The sequence below is a fragment of the Muntiacus reevesi genome, chromosome 5 (genome assembly GCF_963930625.1).
Source record: "Muntiacus reevesi chromosome 5, mMunRee1.1, whole genome shotgun sequence".
Classification (NCBI taxonomy): Eukaryota; Metazoa; Chordata; class Mammalia; order Artiodactyla; family Cervidae; genus Muntiacus; species Muntiacus reevesi.
The window spans coordinates 36,634,858-36,656,285 of NC_089253.1; positions in this window are offsets into that span (position 1 = coordinate 36,634,858).

Sequence of the window (21,428 nt, forward strand, 5' to 3'; positions counted from 1 at the left end):
GGTGAATGGTATTGTTTCCTTACTTTCTCTTTCTGTTTTTTCATTGTTAGTATATAGGAATGCAAGGGATTTCTGTGTGTTAATTTTATATCCTGCAACTTTACTATATTCATTGATTAGCTCAAGTAATTTTCTGGAAGAGTCTTTAGGGTTTTCTATGTAGAGGATCATGTCATCTGCAAACAGCGAGAGTTTCACTTCTTCTTTTCCTATCTGGATTCCTTTTACTTCTTTTTCTGTTCTGATTGCTGTGGCCAAAACTTCGAACACTATGTTAAATAGTAGTGGTGAGAGTGGGCACCCTTGTCTTGTTCCTGATTTCAGGGGAAATGCTTTCAATTTTTCACCATTGAGGGTGATGCTTGCTGTGGGTTTGTCATATAAAGCTTTTATTATGTTGAGGTATATTCCTTCTATTCCTGATTTCTGGAGAGTTTTAATCATAAATGAGTGCTGAATTTTGTCAGAGGCTTTCTCTGCATCTATTGAGATAACCATATGGTTTTTATCTTTCAGTTTGTTAATGTGGTGTATTACATTGATTGACTTGCGGATATTAAAGAATCCTTGCATTCTTGGGATAAAGCCCACTTGGTCATGGTGTATGATTTTTTTAATATGTTGTTGAATTCTGTTAAGGATTTTTGCATCTATGTTCATCAGTGATATTGGCCTGTAGTTTTCTTTTTTGTGGCATCTTTGTCTGGTTTTGGAATTAGGGTGATGGTGGCCTCATAGAATGAGTTTGGAAGTTTACCTTCATCTGCAATTTTCTGGAAGAGTTTGAGTAAGATAGGTGTTAGCTCTTCTCTAAATTTTTGGTAGAATTCAGCTGTGAAGCCATCTGGTCCGGGCTTTTGTTTCCTGGAAGCTTTTTGATTAGTTTCGATTTCCTTGCTTGTGATGGGTCTGTTAAGATCTTCTCTTTCTTCCTGGTTCAGTTTTGGAAAGTTATAATTTTCTAAGAATTTGTCCATTTCACCCAAGTTGTCCATCTTATTGGCATAGAGCTGCTGGTAGTAGTCTCTTATGATCCTTTGTATTTCAGTGTTGTCTGTTGTGATCTCACCCTTTTCATTTCTTATTTTGTTAATTTGGTTCTTCTCTCTTTGTTTCTTAATGAGTCTTGCTAGTGGTTTGTCAATTTTGTTTATTTTTTCAAAAAACCAGCTTTTAGCTTTGTTGATTTTTGCTATGGTCTCTTTAGTTTCTTTTGCATTTATTTCTGCCCTAATTTTTAAGATTTCTTTCCTTCTGCTAAGCCTGGGGTTCTTCATTTCTTCCTTCTCTAATTGCTTTAGGTGTAGAGTTAGGTTATTTATTTGGCTTTTTTCTTGTTTCTTGATGTAAGCCTGTAATGCTATGAACCTTCCCCTTAGCACTGCTTTTACAGTGTCCCATAGGTTTTGGGTTGTTGTGTTTTCATTTTCATTCATTTCTATACATATTTTGATTTCTTTTTTGATTTCTTCTATGATTTGTTGGTTATTCAGAAGCGTGTTATTTAGCCTCCATATGTTTGAATTTTTAACAATTTTCTTCCTGTAATTGAGATCTAATCTTACTGCACTGTGGTCAGAAAAGATGACTGGAATGATTTCAATTTTTCTGAATTTTCCCAAACCAGATTTATGGCCCAGGATGCGATCTATTCTGGACAAGGTTCCGTGTGCACTTGAGAAAAAGGTGAAATTGATTGTTTTTGGGTGAAATGTCCTGTAGATATCAATTAGGTCTAGCTGGTCCATTGTATCATTTAAGGTTTGTGTTTCATTGTTAATTTTCTGTTTAGTTGATCTATCCATAGTTGTGAGTGGGGTATTAAAGTCTCCCACTATGATTGTGTTACTATTAATTTCCTCTTTCACACTCGTTAGCGTTTTCCATACATATTGCGGTGCACCTATGTTGGGTGCATATATATTTATAATTGTTATATCTTCTTCTTGGGTTGATCCTTTGATCATTATGTAGTGTCCTTCTTTGTCTCTTTTCACATCCTTTATTTGAAAGTCTATTTTATCTGATATGAGCATTGCGACTCCTGCTTTCTTTTGGTCTCCGTTTGCGTGAAATATTTTTTTCCAGCCCTTCACTTTTAGTCTGTATGTGTCTCTGGTTTTGAGGTGGGTCTCTTATAGACAGCATATATAGGGGTCTTGTTTTTGTATCCATTCAGCCAATCTTTGTCTTTTGGTTGGGGCATTCAACCCAGTTACATTTAAGGTAATTATTGATAGGTGTGGTCCCGGTGTCATTTACTTTGTTGTTTCGGATTGACGTTTATACAACCTTTCTGCATTTCCTGTCTAGAGAAGATCCTTTAGCATTCGTTGAAGAGGTGGTTTGGTGGTGCTGAATTCTCTCAGTTTTTGCTTGTCTGTAAAGCTTTTGAATTCTCCTCATATCTGAATGAGATCCTTGCTGGGTATAGTAATCTAAATTGTAGATTATTCTCTTTCATTACTTTAAGTTTGTCCTGCCATTCCCTTCTGGCCTGGAGGGTTTCTATTGATAGATCAGCTCTTATCCTTCTGGGAATCCCTTTGTGTGTCATTTGTTGTTTCTCCCTTGCTGCTTTTAGTATTTGTTCTTTGTGTTTGATCTTTGTTAATTTGATTAATTTGTGTCTCAGAGTGTTTCGCCTTCGGTTTATCCTGTTTGGGACTCTCTGGGTTTCTTGGACTTGGGTGGCTATTTCCTTCCCCATTTTAGGGAAGTTTTCAGCTATTAAATCCTCGAGTTTTTTCTCATTGCCTTTCTTTTTGTCTTCTTCTTCTGGGACTCCTATGATTCGAATGTTGGGGCGTTTCACATTGTCCCAGAGGTCCCTGAGGTTTTCCTCATTTCTTTTGATCCTTTTTTCTTTTTTCCTCTCTGCTTCAATTATTTCCACCATTCTATCTTCTACCTCACTTATCCTATCTTCTGTCTCCGTTATTCTACTCTTGGTTCCCTCCAGAGTGTTTTTGATCTCATTGATTGCATTATTCATTTTTAATTGACTCTTTTTTATTTCTTCTAGGTCCTTATTAAACCTTTTTTGCATCTTTTCAATCTTTGTCTCCAGGCTATTTACCTGTAACTCCATTTTGCTTTCAAGACTTTGGATCATTTTTATTATCATTATTCTAAATTCTTTTTCAGGTAGATTCCCTATCTCCTCCTCTTTTGTTTGACTTGGTGGACTTTTTTCATATTCCTTTACCTGTTGGGTATTTCTTTGCCTTTTCATGTTGTTTAGATTGCTGTGTCTGAAGTGGGCTTTCTGTATTCTGGAGGTCTGTGGTTCCTTTTTATTGTGGAGGTTTTACCCAGTGGGTGGGGTTAGACGATTGACTTGTCAAGGTTTCCTGATTAGCGAAGCTTGCGTCAGTGTTCTGGTGTGTGAATCTTGATTTCTTCTCTTTGGAGAGCAATGGAGTGCCCAGTAATGAGTTTTGGGATGGGTCTATGTGTTAAGTGTGACCTTGGGCAGTCTGTATGTTGACATTCAGGGCTATGTTCCTGTATTGCTGGAGAATTTGCGTGGTATGTCTTGCTCTAAAACTTAGTGGCTCTTGGGTGGTGGTTGGTTTCAGTGTAGGTATGGAGGGTTTTGGACGGTCACTTATTACTTAAAGATCCATGTAGTCAGGAGTTTTCTGGTGTTCTCAGGTTTTGGGCTTAAGTTTCCTGCCTCTGGGTTTCAGTTTTATTCTTCCTGTAGTCTCAGGACTTCTCCAACCATACAGCACTGATAGTAACACTTCTAGGTGAATGGTGAAAAGTTTCTCCCCCGTGAGGGACACCCAGAGAGGTTCACAGAGTTACATGAGGAAGAGAAGAGGGAGGAGTTAGATAGAGATGAGCAGGAGGAGAAAAAGGGGGACTCAAGAGGAGAGAGACAGATCTACGAAGTTGTCTGATCCCAGAGTGTTCTCTGTAGCCCAGACACCCACAAAGATTCACAGAATTGAATTGGGAAGAGAAGGGGAAAGGAGGAAATAGAGGTATTCTGAGGTAGAAAACAGAGAGTCAAGATTGGGAGAGAATAATCAACACACTCCTGAGTGAAAATGGGAGCTGAATATTGGATTCTTAAATGCTCACAATTTATATCATATACTAAAAAACAAAAATTAAAAATCTAGAGTAGAGGTTAGACTCTTAAAAATACTATATTAAAAACAAAAACCAAAACATAAAAAAAAAATTAGAAATATATATTAAGTTTGGTTTAAAAATAGGGCTTCTCTTCTTCTTTTTTTTTTTCCTGTAAGGTTATAGTGTATTGAAAATGAAAATTAAGGAGTAGTAAGAGGAGTACTAGAGGACTTTAAAAGAAATAAGAGAAAAAGAAAAATAGAAAATAGAAGAGAAGAAGAAAAAAGAAAAGAAGGAAAAGAAAAAAAGAGGAAGAAATTGTTTTTCCTAATTAAAAATATCGTAAAAATCTATGAAAATGAAAGTTAAGAAGTAATGTGGCGTAATAGGAAATTTTAAAGGAAAATAAAAGAGAAAAAAGAAAAAAAAATCTTTTTTTTTTTCCCTTACTTAAAAAGAAAAGAAAAAAAGAAAAAACATATCCAGGAATTTCTCTGGAGCTGTTGCTGTCAATGTGGGTTTGGCTCAGTTTCGGATATCTCCTCATTCCAGCTTACACTTCTCGATATCTACAGGCCCTTCTGGTGTAGTCGGTGTTTTCTTCAGGGATTTTAACCTGTTGCACCGGTCCCTTTTGAAGCGGTTCCCTTTGTTTATTTGGCTTCTGTTGCCTGTTTCTTCCGTGCCTAATTTCCACCCTGACACAGGTGGGCAGAGGTGGACTCTTATTCAGGTAGCTAGTTCCGTCGTGTTGCGGGGAGGGGCAGGCGCTGCAGTGAGGGGCTGGCGCTGTTTTCTCCGGCTGCGCTGCTCAGGCTCCTGGCTGCTCTGCATGGAGTGCGCCCCACGCTGTGCGCGGTTCCAGCCCTCGGGTGATTCACAAAAGCGCGGTACACAAAGCTGCGCCTGCATTTTTTCCCTATACCGCCCGAGTAGCTCAGGCAGCCAGGCGCTTGTCGGGCGCTCTCTCCCCAAGTGTGGCACGTCATCTGTCCTGCGCGATCCCAGCCTCAGTTTCCGCCCGCGCCAGTTGGGTGCGTGCGCCTTCTGCCCTCCGTGTCCCCAGCCCCAATCCCCGTCCGCACCGGCGGGGCACGTGTACCGTGTCTAGCCATGACCCTCCCGGCGGATGTCGACCATCCAGAATCTCGGGAGGTCTTTTATTAGAAGGTGAAGGCCCGTTTGCATTGTGGTAGGGGATGCGGTCCTTGGGGCAGAGCCTGCTCCCTTCCCCTCCCCCCTGCTTCCTGCCTCTGGCGGGGCTGGACCAGTCTGCAGCCTGCGAGCTCTTCTCAGGACTTTCTCGGTCCCTTTGTTCTGCGAACGGCCGGCAGTGTGTTCGGGCCGGTTAATTTTCTCTCTCTCTTTTGCTTTCCCACAGTTCAAGCTGGGAACTCACAAAAGCTCCCTCTGATTGTCCTCAGGGCACTCAGGCCCGGACCCTGCCCCAAGTAATGCCGACTGCTCCTCTCCATTCCGCCCCCACTTGCTGGTTGCGGATGCGGGCGTCTGGGGTACTTTTCTGCTGGGAGTTGCTTTTAGGCTCATAATCTGTGGGTTTTATTTATTGTATCCCTCCCAGTCAGATTCAAACTCTGAGATTCAAACACTTCCCCCAGGCCCGCCAGTGCGAGGGTTTCCCGGTGTCTGGAAATGTCCTCTATTAAGACCCTTCCTGGGACGGATCTCCGTCCTTAACTCTTTTGACTCACTTTTTATCTTTTATATTTTGTCCTACCTCCTTTCGAAGACAATGGGCTGCTTTTCTGGGCGTCTGATGACCTCAGCTAGCGATCAGAAGTTGTTTTGTGAAGTTTGCTCTGCGTTCAGTTATTCTTTTGATGAATTTCTAGGAGAGAAAGTGGTTTCTCCGTCCTACTCCTCCGCCATCTTCCATTTTTTTATTCTACTGCATCTGTTTTCCTTCTGGTTACATTTCTTTGGTTGATTGTTTTAAACAATGAATTATGATGTGCCTTTGAATAGTTGTCATAGTTCTTGTCCTTGAATTCAGTGAGCTTCTGTGTGAATGGGTTTAAAGTTTTCATCATATCTGCAAAATTTTCAGCCAGTAATTATTAAGTTCTTTTCTCTATTCTCCTTTCACTTCCTGTGGGATTCCATTTACATATATTTTAGTATTCTTTACATATATTTTACATATATTTAGGTTCAAATCTCTGTGATGGACAATTAATTTTCTTCCAAAGTCTTTCTGTTCCTATTTTCCATGTCTGTATTTAACATACTCAATATTCTTCAGCTTCATGAATATAAGGATTATTGTTCCAGTAAGCATTTTACTGTCTTTCCCTGCTAATTAGGTAATGTATATTTAACTGTGTTTTTACTAATTGATTTCCCCCTCATTGTGGATATTTTCTTGCTTCTTTGCACATCGGAATTTTTTTTTCTTTTTAAATGTATTTATTTATCTTAATTAGAGGATAATTACTTTACAATATTGTAACTGACCTAGAACAAACACTTTCACAATTCACATGGAAATTTTAAATTGGATATGGTTATTTTTACCCTTTGGATGCTGGATATTTTTTAATTTTTATAAATTACTCCTGGCACTGTTTGCAAACACTGTTAATTTCTTGGAAACAATTGTACATTTTGAAGACTTGCTGTTCAGTTTTTTTTAGCTGAGATGAGACCAGCCTTTAGACCAGGTTTACTATTCTCCACTAGCAAGGCAATATTGTCTTCAGGGCCATACTGGTGTCATGGGAATTATGAGTAATTTGCACGCTAATCAGTGAGGACACAATTAGACCTGGCTCAGTTTGAGACTCAAGGATTGGTCCCTATAATTCTGACCAGTACTATCAACTCTCTGCTTAAAACTGGAGGGGTATCCCCTGTACACTGCCACATATCTCTGTGTGCAGCTCTCTCCTGTGAACTCTATCTAAAGTCTCAAATCTCTCTTCTTGGGGAGACCATTTGTCTCTGCCTAGATACCACTTCCATAGATGTGTTGGAAATTATTTCTAGAGTTCGGGCAATTGTAGAACTCACCTTGCTTGCTCCCCCACTCAGGAATCCATTCTCTGCTGCCTGATGTTTGATGTAACAAACTACTCTTTCATTTATCTTGTCTACTTTGTAGTTGTTTGAGACAGGAGGATAAATGTCTCCTTTATTTCTTTATGTCGACTAAAATGGAGGTCCCCTTGCAATCAGAACTCACTGAATGCCTTGTGAATGCTAGGCACTGACTTCTGTGCCCGGGTGCAGACTGACTGGAGATATGTTTTGGGGCCTTGGGGAGACCCAGTCTTGCTGGAGAAACACGCCAATTACAAATAACATTTGCTATGGGGTATGTTCAGTTCAGTGCAGTCACTCAGTCATGTCAGACTCTTTGCAACCCCATGGACTGCAGCACTTCAGGACTCCCTTTCCTTTACCAACATCTGGACTTGCTCACACTCATGTGCATCAAGTCGGTGATGCCATCCAACCATCTCATCCTCTGTCGTCCTCTTCTCCCCCTGCCCTCAATCTTTCCCAGTAATAGGGCCTTTTCTAGTGAGTAAGTTCTTCACATCAGTTGGCCAGAATATTGGACCTTCAACTTCAGCATCGGTTCTTCCAATAAATATTCACGATTGATTTCCTTTAGCATTGGCTGGTTGGATCTCCTTATAGTCCAACGAACTCTCAAGAGTCTTGTACAGCACCACAGTTCAAAACCATCAGTTCTTCATTGCTCACCATTCTTTATGGTCCAATTGTCACATCCATATATGAAAATTGAAAAATCATAGCTTTGATTATACTGATCTTTTTCAGCAAAGTAATGTCTCTTTTTATAAAATTTTGTCTAGGTTTGTCATAACTTTTCTTCAATGGAGCATGTATCTTTCAATTTCATGGCTGCAGTTATCGTCTGCAGTAATTTTGGAGCCCCCAAAAATGAAGTCTCTCATGGTTTCCATTGTTTCCCCATCTATTTGCCGTGAAGTGATGGGACCAATGCTATGATCTTTATTTTCTGAATGTGGAGTTTAAGCCTGATGTTTCACTCTCCTCTGTCACTTTCATCAAGTGACTCTTTAGTTCCTCTTCACTTTCTGTCGTGAGGGTGGTGTCATCTGTATATCTGAGGTTATTGATACTTCTCCCAGAAATCGTGATTTCAGCTTGTGCTTCATTCAGTTGGACATTTCGCATGTTGTACTCAGCATATAATTTAAATAAGCAAGGTGACAGTGAAAGGTTGTTGCTGAACCACGCAGCGATGCCGGGATTCTTGGTCTCCGGAGGAGAAGAATTCAATCCGGGGCCAGAGATGAGGCTTGTTCGCTCAGAGCTTTTGCGTAATAACTATTTATTAAAGTGTAAAGGAGATAGAGAAAGTTTCTTACATAGGCATCAGAAGGGGACAGAAAGAGTATCACCTTGCGATACTCTCTAATTAGTTATTACAGCGAATCAAAGGAATGTATGGAGGTTGTAAAGACCTCACTAGACATACTCCCATAATTTCCACCTTAAGACAACAGGACTAGCCAGAAGGATTTTTCCCAGAGACTGTCCTCAAGCAGGATACATTATTGTCATATAATCCTAAGGAATGTAGAGGGGCAAAAACGTTTGTCCTTTCTTCCTCCTTGAGAATTTCCTTGTGGGCCCCTGGACTTCTTATCAATCTGCCTAGGAATTGACTCTCTCATTCCCCCCTTTTCTTTTAGGAGAATTATGTTTCCAAGGGAAAGGGGCATTGTTTTCGTTCCATAACTACTTCTTGCTGTGTAGGGATGTGGTCCCTAAATTGTTAAGATAACATATTCTCCAAACCCTCATCTTGAGGATCTCTGATCCAGGGACCCCAAGTAATAGTTGGAGGAGGCTGTGGCACTCAAAGGAGCTGAGAGAGCCATTTGTAACTTAAAAGCCTTCATGTGAATAGAAACAAATCCAATTATACAGTTCCAGATGCAGGGAATAAACAGCAAAAATAGAACAATCAGAATTATTGTCATTAAGATAGTTTTTCTCCATGGGGAACTAGTTAATGTCTCCCAAAGTGAGGCAATTGAGGCTTCAGGAGTATCCATAGCCCCAGTCATTGTGGTCATGTGCTTAGTAAAATGAGTAACATTAGTGCTCATATCAGGTATATAAGTACAGCACTGGGTATGAATAATGGCACAAGTTCCTCCTTGCACAGCTGGCAGAATAGCTGAAGCTAATCTGTTTTGTAAAACCACCTTTCTAATTTGTGCTTGTTCAGTATTAAGTGCTGAAATAGTTTTTTGAGAATCTTGTAATACCTGCTGAGTAAAATTAGTCAAAGCATCCACTCATAGCATAACATTTGTAGTTCCCAAAGAGGAAACAAACACTGCAGCCAAATAATCATACTAGTGAAATACAGGCCTTGCCCACCGGCTTTTAAATTGGGGTAAATTAGCAGGCTTTTTCGGAAGCTCTGAAAATATAAAGCTGTGAGTAAAGGCTAGACCTAGGGTGCATCTCCCTATCCAACCAGGGGTAAGCCATGCCCATAGGTAAGAGCCACATATCCACTAAGTCCCGAATGGAGCAAGCCAGCGTGACTGAGATATCCAGTCCCAATCATTGCCTGGCCAGACAAAGGGAGGACCTGAATTGGGGTTGGAAAACACGGGAATGATTACATTGCATATTTCCTGAGGTAAAAATCTCAAGTGTTTCCAATCAGTATGATTAAGTTGCCAACTAACTTCTGGGGATGGTTCTATTTGTTCCCAGCATATAGGAGCAATAGATATTAGACGTCCTTTCTCAGGAGTTAACCATATAACCTCATCCCATATTTGATAAACGTCAGGTAAAAAACCATTAGATATAGACCTATTTGCCTTATATGTGGCAAAATAGTCATTCAACCGAGGCAATGTAAAATCAAAATTAAAAGTCATATTATATCCATAGTTAAAGTACAACGTGTTGTACACGTCCATTTTAGAGTTGTTAGATGTCTTCAGATGAAGAAGAGGTATCACATATGATTGTTGTCAAAGGTATTCACAGACTTGGAGAAAGTATTTTCTTGAAGTGAAGATGTCCACCATGGGAAACCTTCCACTGATGAGGAGGGGAGTGCTCCACAGACCCAGCAGTTAGACTGATTGTGAAATGCTGCATAGAAGTGAGCCCAGGACAGGAAGGTATTTTCTTGAGGATCAAATGGCAGACTCAGGACTTTTGGAGTCAGAATGAGTAGGCTCACATAGATTATCAGGCCCATCTGAAAAGTAAAAAGTCAGAGCATAGAAAGTAAAGACATAAAATGAAGTCACTTAGTTCTGGTCAGGGTGCCACCTCTTAACTCGAGTGTGCTGTACCCAGGAATCAATTCCTGGTACTTTGACAGCTGTGGGAGAAGAAAGAATAAGTTGGTAAGGGCCTTTCCAGTGGGGCTCGAGGGATGGGCCCCTAGGTCCCAGTGTTTTTATGAGGACCTTGGTTCCTGGCTCAAATAGCGGCTTGCTTGACTCAGAGGCTGGATCAGGAGTCGTCTCCTGGAGTTCTGTTAATGCCTGTTGAAAAACTGAGAGGTGAGTTACATAACTAGTTAATTCCAAGGTTTCAGGGTCTATGACAATGTCTGTGCATAAGAAAGGCCTTCCATAAAAACATTCAAAGGGGGACAGTCCTTCCTTATTGGGGGCAGTTTGAGTCCTCATTAAAGCTATGGGTAGGACATTAATCCAACTGTCCTGGGTCTCTTGAGTTAATTTGCACACATGTCTTTTGATATTGTCATTAGCTTTTTCAACCTTTTCTGAGGATTGGGGTCTCCAGGAACAGTGTAAGTGATATTCTATTCCCAGAGCTTTAGACACCCCCTGAGTTACAGCAGCTTTAAAGGCAGAGCCATTATCACTCTGAAGGCTCTGTGGCAGTCCAAACCTGGGGATAATTTCATGGATTAAAATCTTTATAACCTCCTTAGCTTGTTCACTATGACAGGGGAAAGCCTCAATCCATCCAGTAAAATTATCCATCCAAATTTGTAAGCAAGAATGTCCATGAGCTTTTGGTATATGAGTAAAATCTATTTCCCAGTCCTCTCCAGGATACTTTCCACTTCACTGTAAACCAGATTTTGCCAGCTTTTCAGTCTTTGGGTTATTTTTCTGACATACCTCACACCTTTTGATAATGTTCTTTAAAGTTTTCATTACATTTTTACCTTCAAACAAACAAGAAGCCATCTGGTAAGTACTCTCTGCACCCAAATGAAAACTCTGATGTAAACCCTTAAGAATTTTCCACTGAGCACTTTCAGGAATTATTGATCGTCTATCCTCAGACTGTAACCATCCTTTATCAGTAATCTTTGCTCCTCTTTTCTCATATCTTTCTAATTCTTCCTTGGTATGTTGTGGTTTTTCCTGTTCCACAGGACCTGTCCAGATCAAATGCGTCTGTAGTGCGGGGGTTTCATAAAGTGCCACTTTTCTGGTTTGACAGTCAGTCAGCTGATTATCTTCAGCAACTTTACTACTATCCCTGTTGTGTCCTTTGCAATGCATAACAGCTACTTCTTTAGGACAATATATAGCAGTTAAAAGTATCTCAATCTCTCTAAAATGTTTAATAAGTTCTCCTGTTGCTGTTTTAAACTGTCTTTCTTTCCATATTGCAGCATGAGCATGTAAAATCAAATAAGCATACTTAGAATCAGTGTAGATATTTACCTACTGCCCATTGCTTAACTCTAGAGCTCAGGTCAGAGCCACAAGCTCCACTAACTGAGCACTGGTTCCCTGGGGGAGAGATTTTGCTTCTAAAACCTGCCCAGCAGTCACCACAGCGTAACCTGCTTTATGCTCTCCATCCCGAACAAGAGAACAGCCATCAGTAAATATTTCCATGTCAGGAGTGTCTAATGGAGTATCCATTAGATCCTCCCAAGCTGCATAGTTTAAAGTTAGGAACTGGGAACAATTGTGGTCAGGTGTTTCATTTTCCTTCTCAGGAAGGAAAGCGGCAGGATTTAAATTTCCTCAGACTTTAAGCTTAGTTACTGGTCCTTCTAACAACTATGACTGATATTTAAGAAGGCTACTGTCTGTCATCCAAATATTAACCTTAAAATTTAAGATTCCACTCACATCATGAGAAGTCAGTGCAGTAAGTTTTCGTCCATTAATTATTGTTAAAGCTTAAGGTGCTAATAAAGCTGCTGCCCCAATTACTCTTAGGCAGTGGGGCCACTCACATGAAATTATATCTAATTCTCTGCTTAGATAAGCAATAGGTTGCTGGTGAGGCCCTTGGGGTTATGTCAAAACTCACAAGACCACAGCTTTTCTTTCAGTGACAAACAAATTAAATTCTGACCCTGTGGGCAAGCTCAGAGCAGGAGCTTGCAGGAAGGCAATCTGAAGAACCTTAAAACCTTTTTGAGTGTCTGGAGACCAAACCAGTTTGTCAGTTTGGGCCTGCTGAGTTTCAGCTATAAGGTTATATGAAGGCTGGGCAAGTTTCCCATAAGCCAGAATCCAAATGTGAGAGTAGCCAGTGATTCCCAAAAATCCTCTCAATTGTCTTAAAGTCATAGGTAGGGGATGATTTAGTATACGTTTAATTCTCTTGGGGCCTATGGCCCTAGTCCCTTCTGATATGATTAAGCCCAGATATCTAACAGATTGTTGACAAAGCTGAGCCTTTTCTCTTGATGCTTTGTAACCGCAGCCTGCCAGAAAGTTTAAGAAGTCTTCTGAAGCTCGTGAAAAAGCTTCCTCTGTCTCAGCACAGAGCAAAATATCATCTACATATTGTAACACCACCGCTTCGGAGCTATTAAAGTCTTGTAGATCCTATGAGAAACTTTGTCCAAATAAGTGAGGACTGTCACGAAATCCCTGGGGGAAAACTGCCCAGGTTAACTGAGAAGCTGGCTGTGTAGGGTCTTCAAAGACAAATAGAAATTGACTTTCCTCTTCCAAAGGTGCTGAATAGAAGGGACCTTTCAAATAAATTACTGAGAAATATTTGGCTTATTCAGGAATTTCAGACAATAGCATGTAAGGATTAGACACCACAGGGTGTAAAGGAACTACAGCCTCATTTAATATTTGTAATACTTGAACTAGTCTCCATTTACCATTTGATTCCTTTATACCCAAAATAAGAGTGTTGCATGGACTGTTACAGGGAATTAATAGTCCCTGCTCATTTAAATTCTCAAAGATGGGTTTTAACCCTCCTAAACCTCAGATTTCAGTGGACACTGCTTCTTATGTGGAAATAAGTGTGGGTCTTTGAGCTTGACAACTACAGGAATAGCATTTTGTGCTTGACTCACAGATTTTCCATCAGCCCATACTTTATGATTTACATTTTGTTCAATTCAAGGGAGAGAAAGGGAAGGCTCCATATTCATGAAAACAGGCATGGGTCTTGCTCAGTATATCCCTCCCTAAAAGGGGTGAGGGAAACTCTGGCACAATCAGAAACTCGTGTGAAAATAGCACAGAGTCTCAGCTGTAGCTTAAAGTAACACTGAAGTAGTACCTTTTGGCTCATCCAGACAGTCCTATTATAGAAGCGGTTTGGGAAAAAGTGGGCCAGGGGCTTCAGTAAGCATGGAGTAAGTTCCCCCAGTATCTAAAAGGAAATCAACAGATTGGCCCCTCACAGTTATTAATGCCTGGGGTTCCTCAGGTGTAATTAGGAAGGGAGCTTGTGTGGGGACTTGCAGGCACATTCAGTCCTGATTGTTTTGAGAGCTTGACCCCTGAAACCTATGCCTCTGGGGGCAGTCTTTCTTCCAATGTGGTCCCTTGTGGACTGGACCTGGAGCTGGGGGTGGCTTGGATGCCTGAGGGCAATCCCGCTTGAGATGCCATGCCTTTCCACATTAATAGCAAATCCATCCCTTTTCACCTGGGTCCTTCTGTGTAATTTTCTCAGGCTGTTTAAGAACGGTTTTCATAGCCATTGCGAGGGCTTCTGCCTGTTCCTTTGTCCTTTTCTGCCTTTCTTTCATTTCCTCATATTCCCTACCACAATAGACTGTCTGAGCCAGTTGTAACAGAGTATGTAAAGACTGATTTGGTCCATACGCCCATTTTAATAGCTTACGGTCGATATCTGGAGCCGACTGAGTGAGAAATCTATCCTTTAAGATAGGATAGATCTTGTCCCTCTTCATTTTCAAGATCAATCTCAGTGAATCTGCGAAGGGCTTGTCTCAATCTATCTAGTAATTTACCAGGAGCTTCCTTCTCCTCCTGTTCTATGCCTGCCAATTTGTCATAGTTTAAAGGCTTTGCACGTGCCTGCCTGAATCCTTCAAGAACACATCTGACAAAATGACTCTGGTCCCATCTTCCTTTAGCTGTGTTGTAGTCTCAGTCTGGTTCTGTAGTTGGGACTGCCTGATTTCCAGTGGGGAGGGCGGTTATCTCATCCTCCCTCTTCCCTACTGATTCGTTACCAAACCATTCATCTCCATAAGCAACCACTTTCCCCAAAACTCAAATCTTTGAGTCGGGAGTCAGCGTTTGTCCCAAGACATACATCACATCTTTCCAAGTAAGGTCATAAAGCAGAGTAACACCTTTAAAAGCTCTAATATATTTTTCTGGGTCCTCTAAATAGTCTCCCAGATCCTCTTTGGTTTTTTGTATTTCTTGATAAGTAAAAGGCTTATTAACTCTCATAGGCTGATTATTTCTCCTGGTGAGTGCTTCACGGAAAAGCAACAGCTTGTGTGGCTGTTCCTCAGACTCTCTGGCTGCTCTGTGCATATGATCCCAGGGATAGATTGGAGAAAGCTCCTTTTCTTTATCTCTTCATCTCCTGTCCACCATCTCATCTAGCAAAGCAGGAGGACAGGAGGGAGCTGAAGGTGTCACACCCAAATCTATACCCTCAGGACCTAAGTCTGGCTTATTTTGCAGAGAGAAAAAGGGCAACACATATGCTACTTCTACCCATTTTCCTTGTTTCCCTCAAAACTGGTCTAATTGTAAAACAGTATTATACTTAAGAGACCCTCCAACCAGCCAGCATTCGCTGTCCTCCAATGGATACTATGACCATGCAGTATCACATAGGAAGATCAGGAGTGTCTTCTTTAAGACCTGGGGATCAAATCTATCCCAGTTTTTCAGGATACAGTTCAAAGTAGTGAGGCTATAATTCTTAGCTCCCATCTGTAAGACAGGAGAAAAAAGTGACCAGCACCCTCTTTCTACCAGAAGCATCCTTACCTGCTCTAGATGGGGGGATAGACAGATTTTACACCAGAACTTTTCTTTTCTGGTCGGACTTAATCTGTCCCTTACTGACGCAGGTGACATACTTGTCCTTTCCGGTTCTACCACCTAAACGGGGTGGAGATGCACCAGGGGCAGACCTGATGGCACCCCTGACTGATGTCCAGGTCCTCACTATTAAAACCTTGCTCGCCTCTGATGCCACCTGGGGTGCAATCAGAGTAACCTTCCAGAATGCCTTCCAGGCTAAACTGCTGGGGGAAATATTCTTGTCACCTAAGTGCCTGTGCATGATACTGATAAGACTGATACGAACATAAAACTGAGATATTCCTTCCAAGCCTCACCACACCAATATAAGAGCCTCCTCTTAAGCATCACCACACCAGCATAAGAGTCTACTCTGGTCCACTAGTAACCAGCACTACCAAAGGAAAAACCCCACTGCAGTTCCAGTCGGAGTAACCTTTAACTTCAGAAATGCTCTTGAAGCTAGAGCTCCATCTAGCTTCCAAACTTTTCATGCCTAGCAAGGCTAGGCGCTTCCTGACTTCCAACCCAAGTTTGGGACTGAAGTCATCATACACAGTAATAGCATAGATCACAAGTCCCTTGACAGTCTATGATGCGACAGATTAGGTTAGTACTTCTAACTCCAAGGAGTTCTGAAATGATCAAAGAGACCGAAAAGTTTGACCGAAAAGGAGAGTTCAGTCCACATGCTTTGCCCATTTCTGGTGGGTCCCCCAAAGGAGCCACGGGTGCCTCTTTGCATTGGCAGGTCGGTATAAACCCCCAACGGGTATGTGCCATAAGCTGTGTGAAGTCACCACGGAACCGCAGAGCAGGGCTCCACACGTGCTTTGTGCAGGGCATGTCATTCATTCACACAAGCACACCATAGAGTTAGTAAAGTACAGCAGAAAATATGTTTGCTAAGAGAACAAGAAACTAGAGCTCCAAGCATACTTACCTTGTCCTGAAGAATCCCCCCAAGATGAAAGGTTTTTGCTGAACCACGAAAAGACGCTGGGATTCTTGGCATAGAGAGGAGAAGAATTCAACCCGGGACCCAAGATGAGGCTTGATCTCTCAGAGATTTTGTGTAATAAAGTTTTATTAAAGTATAAAGGAGATAGAGAAAACTACTGACATAGGCATCAGAAGGGGGCAGAAAGAGTACCCCCTTGCTAGTGTTAGCCATGGAGTTATATACTCATTAATTATTTATTACAGTGAATGAAAATAATGTCTGGATGTTGTAAAGACCTCAATAGATCTACTGCCATAGTTTACACCTTAATATAACAGGATTAGCCGGAAGGATTTTTTTTTGTTTGTTTTTCCCAGAGACTGTCCTCAAGCAGGATACATGATTGTTATATAATCCTAAGGAATGTAGAGGGGAAAAAAAGTTTGTCATTTCTTCCTCCTTGAGAATTCCAGACACCTCTCTCCTTGGGGACCCCTGGACTTCTTATCAATCTGCCTAGGAATTGACTCTCTCAACAATATACAGCCTTTACGTACTCCTTTCTCGATTGGAACCAGTCTGTTGTTCCATGATCAGTTCTAACTGTTGTTTCTTGACCTGGATACAGATTTCTCAGATGGCATGTAAAATGGGCTGGTATTCCAATCTCTGCAAGTTTTCCACAGTTTGTTGTGATCCACAGTCAAAGGCTTTTGCATGATCAATAAACCAGAAGTAGGTGTTTTTCTAAAATTCTCTTGCTCTTTTTATGATCCTGTGGATGTTGGTAATTTGATCCCTGGTTCCGCTGCCTTTTCTAAATCCAGCTTGAACATAGAGAATTTCACAGTTTATGTGCTGTTGAAGACTTGCTTGGAGAAATTACTTTGGTAGCATTGGAGATGAGTGCAACTGTGTGGTAGTTTAACATTCTTTGAAATCACCTTTCTTTGGGATTGCAATGAAAGTGACCTTTCCAGTCCTATGGCCACTGCTGAGTTTTCCAAATTTGCTGGCATATGGAGTGCAGCACTTTCACAGCATCATCTTTTAGGATTTCAAATAGCTCAACTGCAATTCCATCACCTCCACTAGCTTTGCTCGTAGTTATGCTTCTGAAGGCCCCCTTGACTTCACGTTTCAGGATGTCTAGCCCTAGGTGAGTGATCACACCATCGTGGTTATCTGGGTCATTAATATCTTTTTTTGTATAGTTCTTCTATATGTTATTTCAACCTCTTCTTAATATATTCTGCTTCTGTTAAATCCATGCCATTTCTGGCTTTCACTGGGCCCATCTTTTCATGAAATGTTCTTTCCCTACCTTGAATTTTCTTGAGCAGATCTCTAGTTTTTCCCATTCTATTGTTTTCCTCTATTTCTTTGCACTGATCACTTAGGAAAACTTTTTCTTAATCTCTTATTGCTATTCTTTGGAAATCTACATTCACATGGGTATGTCTTTCTTTTCTCTTTTGACTTTTGCTTTTCTTCTTTCCTGAGTTATTTGTAAGGTCTGCTCAGACAACAATTTTGCCTTTTTGCATTTCATTTTCTTGCTGATGGCCTTGATGTGGTATGTACAGATCAAAAAAACAAAGATAATTACATCCAGTTCCGTTACTTCATGGCAAATACATGGAGAAACAATGAAAACAGTAACAGCCTTTATTTTCCTGGGATCCAAGATCACTGCAGATAATGACTGCAGCTGTGAAAAAAAAGACACAAGCACCTTGAAAAAAAGCTATGAAAAACCTTGACAGCATACTAAAAAGCAGAGACATTCCTGCACAACTAAACGTCTGTATAGTCAAAGCTGTGGCTTTTTCCAGAAGTCGGAAGTGGATGTGGGTTGGACCATAAATAAAGCTGAGTACCATAGAACTGATGCTTTTGAACTATGGTGTTGGACAAGACTCTTGAGAGTCACGTGAACTACAAGGAGATCCAACCAGTCCATCCTAAAGGAAATCAGTCCTGAATATTCTTTGTAAGGACCAATGTGAAGCTGGACCTCCAATATTTTGGCCATCTGATGGGAAGAACTGATTCATTAGAAAAGACCCTGATGCTGGGAAAGATTAAAGGCACGAGGCAAAGGGGAAGACAGGAAACGACATTGTTGGGTGGCATCACCAATTGATGAACATGAGTTTGAGCAAGATATGGGAGTTGGTGATGGACAGGGAAGTCTGGCGTGCTGCACCCCATGATATAGCAAAGAGTTGGACATGACTGAGAGACTGAACTGAACTAATGTACAGAGGGCAATCAGGGAGCATCAGAAGTCTTTGAGGAAGGAGGAGGGAACAATTCCTGGATAGCTGACAATGATGGGTCGGCTGGCTGGTTCAAGCTAGAGAAGCTGTAGGGAAGCAATTCTATGCCAGGTGTAGAGAATGGTAAGAGAAAGGCAGGGCAGCAATGCTGGGATTTCCCAGAGGACAAGATCCCTTTTCTATTAAACTTTATCAATGTTCAATTTTGTTAGATGATTAGAAATATGAGTTTTGTTTTGGAAGTGGCAGAGCAATATTCAGTGGAAGGACTGATGCTGAAGATGAAACTCCAACACTTAGGGCATCCGATGTGAAGAGCCAGCTCATTGGAAGAGACCTTGATGCTGGGAAAGATTGTAGGCAGAAGGAGAGGGATCAAAAGGATGAGATGGTGCGATGGCATCACCGACACAATGAACATGAGTTTGAGGAAACTCCACAAAATAGTGAAAGACAGGGAAACCTGTTCTGTTGCCATACATGTCATCACAAAGAGTCAGACATGACTTAGCAACTGAACAATACCAATGAGAACAGAGGGTCCAGTGAAGCCTCTGGCCCTGGTAGGAGTGGAGAAAGATTTAGGTGGAAGGGGAGGCTTCCCATTCTCTGGTGCATGTCCTTGAATCCAAGGCAAGGAACACAAGATATTGAATGTGTTACCAAACATTGTTTTTTAAAAAAACAAGAAACTGTTTTTTGCAGGAGTGAGAGCTTTGACTGAGTGTGTGCTCTAGATTTTACTGAGGGATGTGGAAGGAAACTGGAGTGGGCTGAGTCTGCAAATTGCAGGTGACCAGCTTCTGGAGGTCGAGACATGTGGTGTGCACTAGGTGGAAAACGAATCCACAAAAAGTGTCCCTTCTGGAGTGTACATGATTACATATCCATTTGTTGCAGCAGATTTCTTCAGTGGTGTTTTGGGGCAAGCAAGAAATGCACGATCGGTGGTTTGCTTTTGTCAATTCCTGTAGGTAGTTAGATGAGTCAGTGTCTGGTTACTTCACTGCATGGTTGGAATCATGCTTGGGAAAGAAAACTAGATGAGGTCCACACATATTTCATCATTAAACAGCAAGCATAGGAAGGTTTCTAAGGCAACTGTAGGTAATTTCAACCTGAGGGGCCAAATGGGGACAGTTTTATTTAACAGGCTGAGATTGGATTGCACAGGTTGCCATAGTTGTTGCTATGACAAGTAGCCATAAGAGCTACTTGTTGCTATGCTGGAGATGTGGGAAACTGACAAGTCATCAAAAGCCTTACAGCTCTCTGTGCAGTGCAATTTCAGGCTAGAAGTAGTTGGCAAGGAAAGGTTGACAGGTAAGGCTGTAAGGGAGTAATCTGAGCCAGTAATCATTAGCTCTTGTAGGAGCCCAGAAAACAGAAGCATCGACTCAGTCAGACTTCCATGTCATGTTTCAGAAATAGAGGTCATTTGGTTTGAATCAATATTTAGCCTTGAGGATGTCAGCCATTACCTCTAAACAGAAGATTCCCTTCTCCCCGGGTGGGATGATAATTCATATTTGTTCCAGACTCAGGAACCCAGAAAGCCCTCTCAGTGCCACTTTTTCTCAGCAGGCACACATGCAATCTAGAAGGTGCAATTATCATCATGATGTCCATTTTCCAGATGAGGAAACTGAGGTTAAGCGACTTGATCAAGTTCAAACACCTATACACATGAATCGCCAAGCAAAATCCCAGGGCAACCGTCCTCAATTTGTGTTTTTGCTCCACACCCACTGGGAATGGTGGCTGGTGATCTGGCACCAATGCTTAGGCAGAAGCAAGCAATATTCAGGCTTAAGTTGAAGAAAGTAAGGAAAACCACTAGAACATTCAGCTATGACCTGAATCAAATCCCTCATGATTATATAGTGGAGATGAAAAACAGATTCAAGGGGTTAGATCTGGTAGCCTGCAGAACTATGTATGTTGATTTATAACATTGTATGGGAGGTGGTAACCAAAACCATCCCCAAGAAAAACAAATATGAGAAGGAAAAGTGGTTGCCTGAGAAGGCCTTAAAAACAGCTGAGAAAATAAAAGATGCTAAAGGCAAAAGAGAAAGGCAAAGATATACCCAATGGAATGCAGACCTCCAGAGAAAGGCAAGGACAGATAAAAAAGTCTTCATAAGTGAACAGTGCAAGAATTAAAGGACAGCAATAGAATTGTAGAGTACAGAGCTCTTCAGGAAAATTGCAGCTACCAGAGGAACACTTCATGGAATCTGGGAACAATAAAGAAAAGCAAAGTCAAAGACCTACTAGAAGCAGATGAGAGTATGTGAAGGTGGCAAGAATCCCAAGAGCATCTGTACAAAAATGGTCATAAATTCGGGATAGGGATGATGCTTGGGTCACTCTTGTAAAGCTAGATATACTGGAGCATGAAGTCAAGTGGGCCTTAGGAAGTATCACTACAAACAAAGCTAGTGGAAGTGATGGAATTCCAGCTGAGCTGTTTAAAACATCTTAAGGAATGAAGCTTTAAAACTGCTGCATTCAATATGCCATCAATTTGGAAAACTCAGCAGTGGCCACAGTGCAGGAAAAGGTCAGTTTTCAACCAATCCTAAAGAAAGACAATTTCAAAGAATGTTCAACCTATCATGCAATTGCACTCATCTCACTTGCTAGCAAGGCAATGCTCGAAATCCTTCAAGCTAAGCTTCAACAGTACATGAACTGAGAACATCCAGATGTACAAACAGTTTTGAGGAACAAGAGACCAAATTGCCAACATCCATTGGATCATAGAGAAAGCAATGCAATCCCAGAAAATAATTTCCGTCTGCTCCACTGACTATGCTAAAGCCTTTCATTGTGTGTGTGGATCAG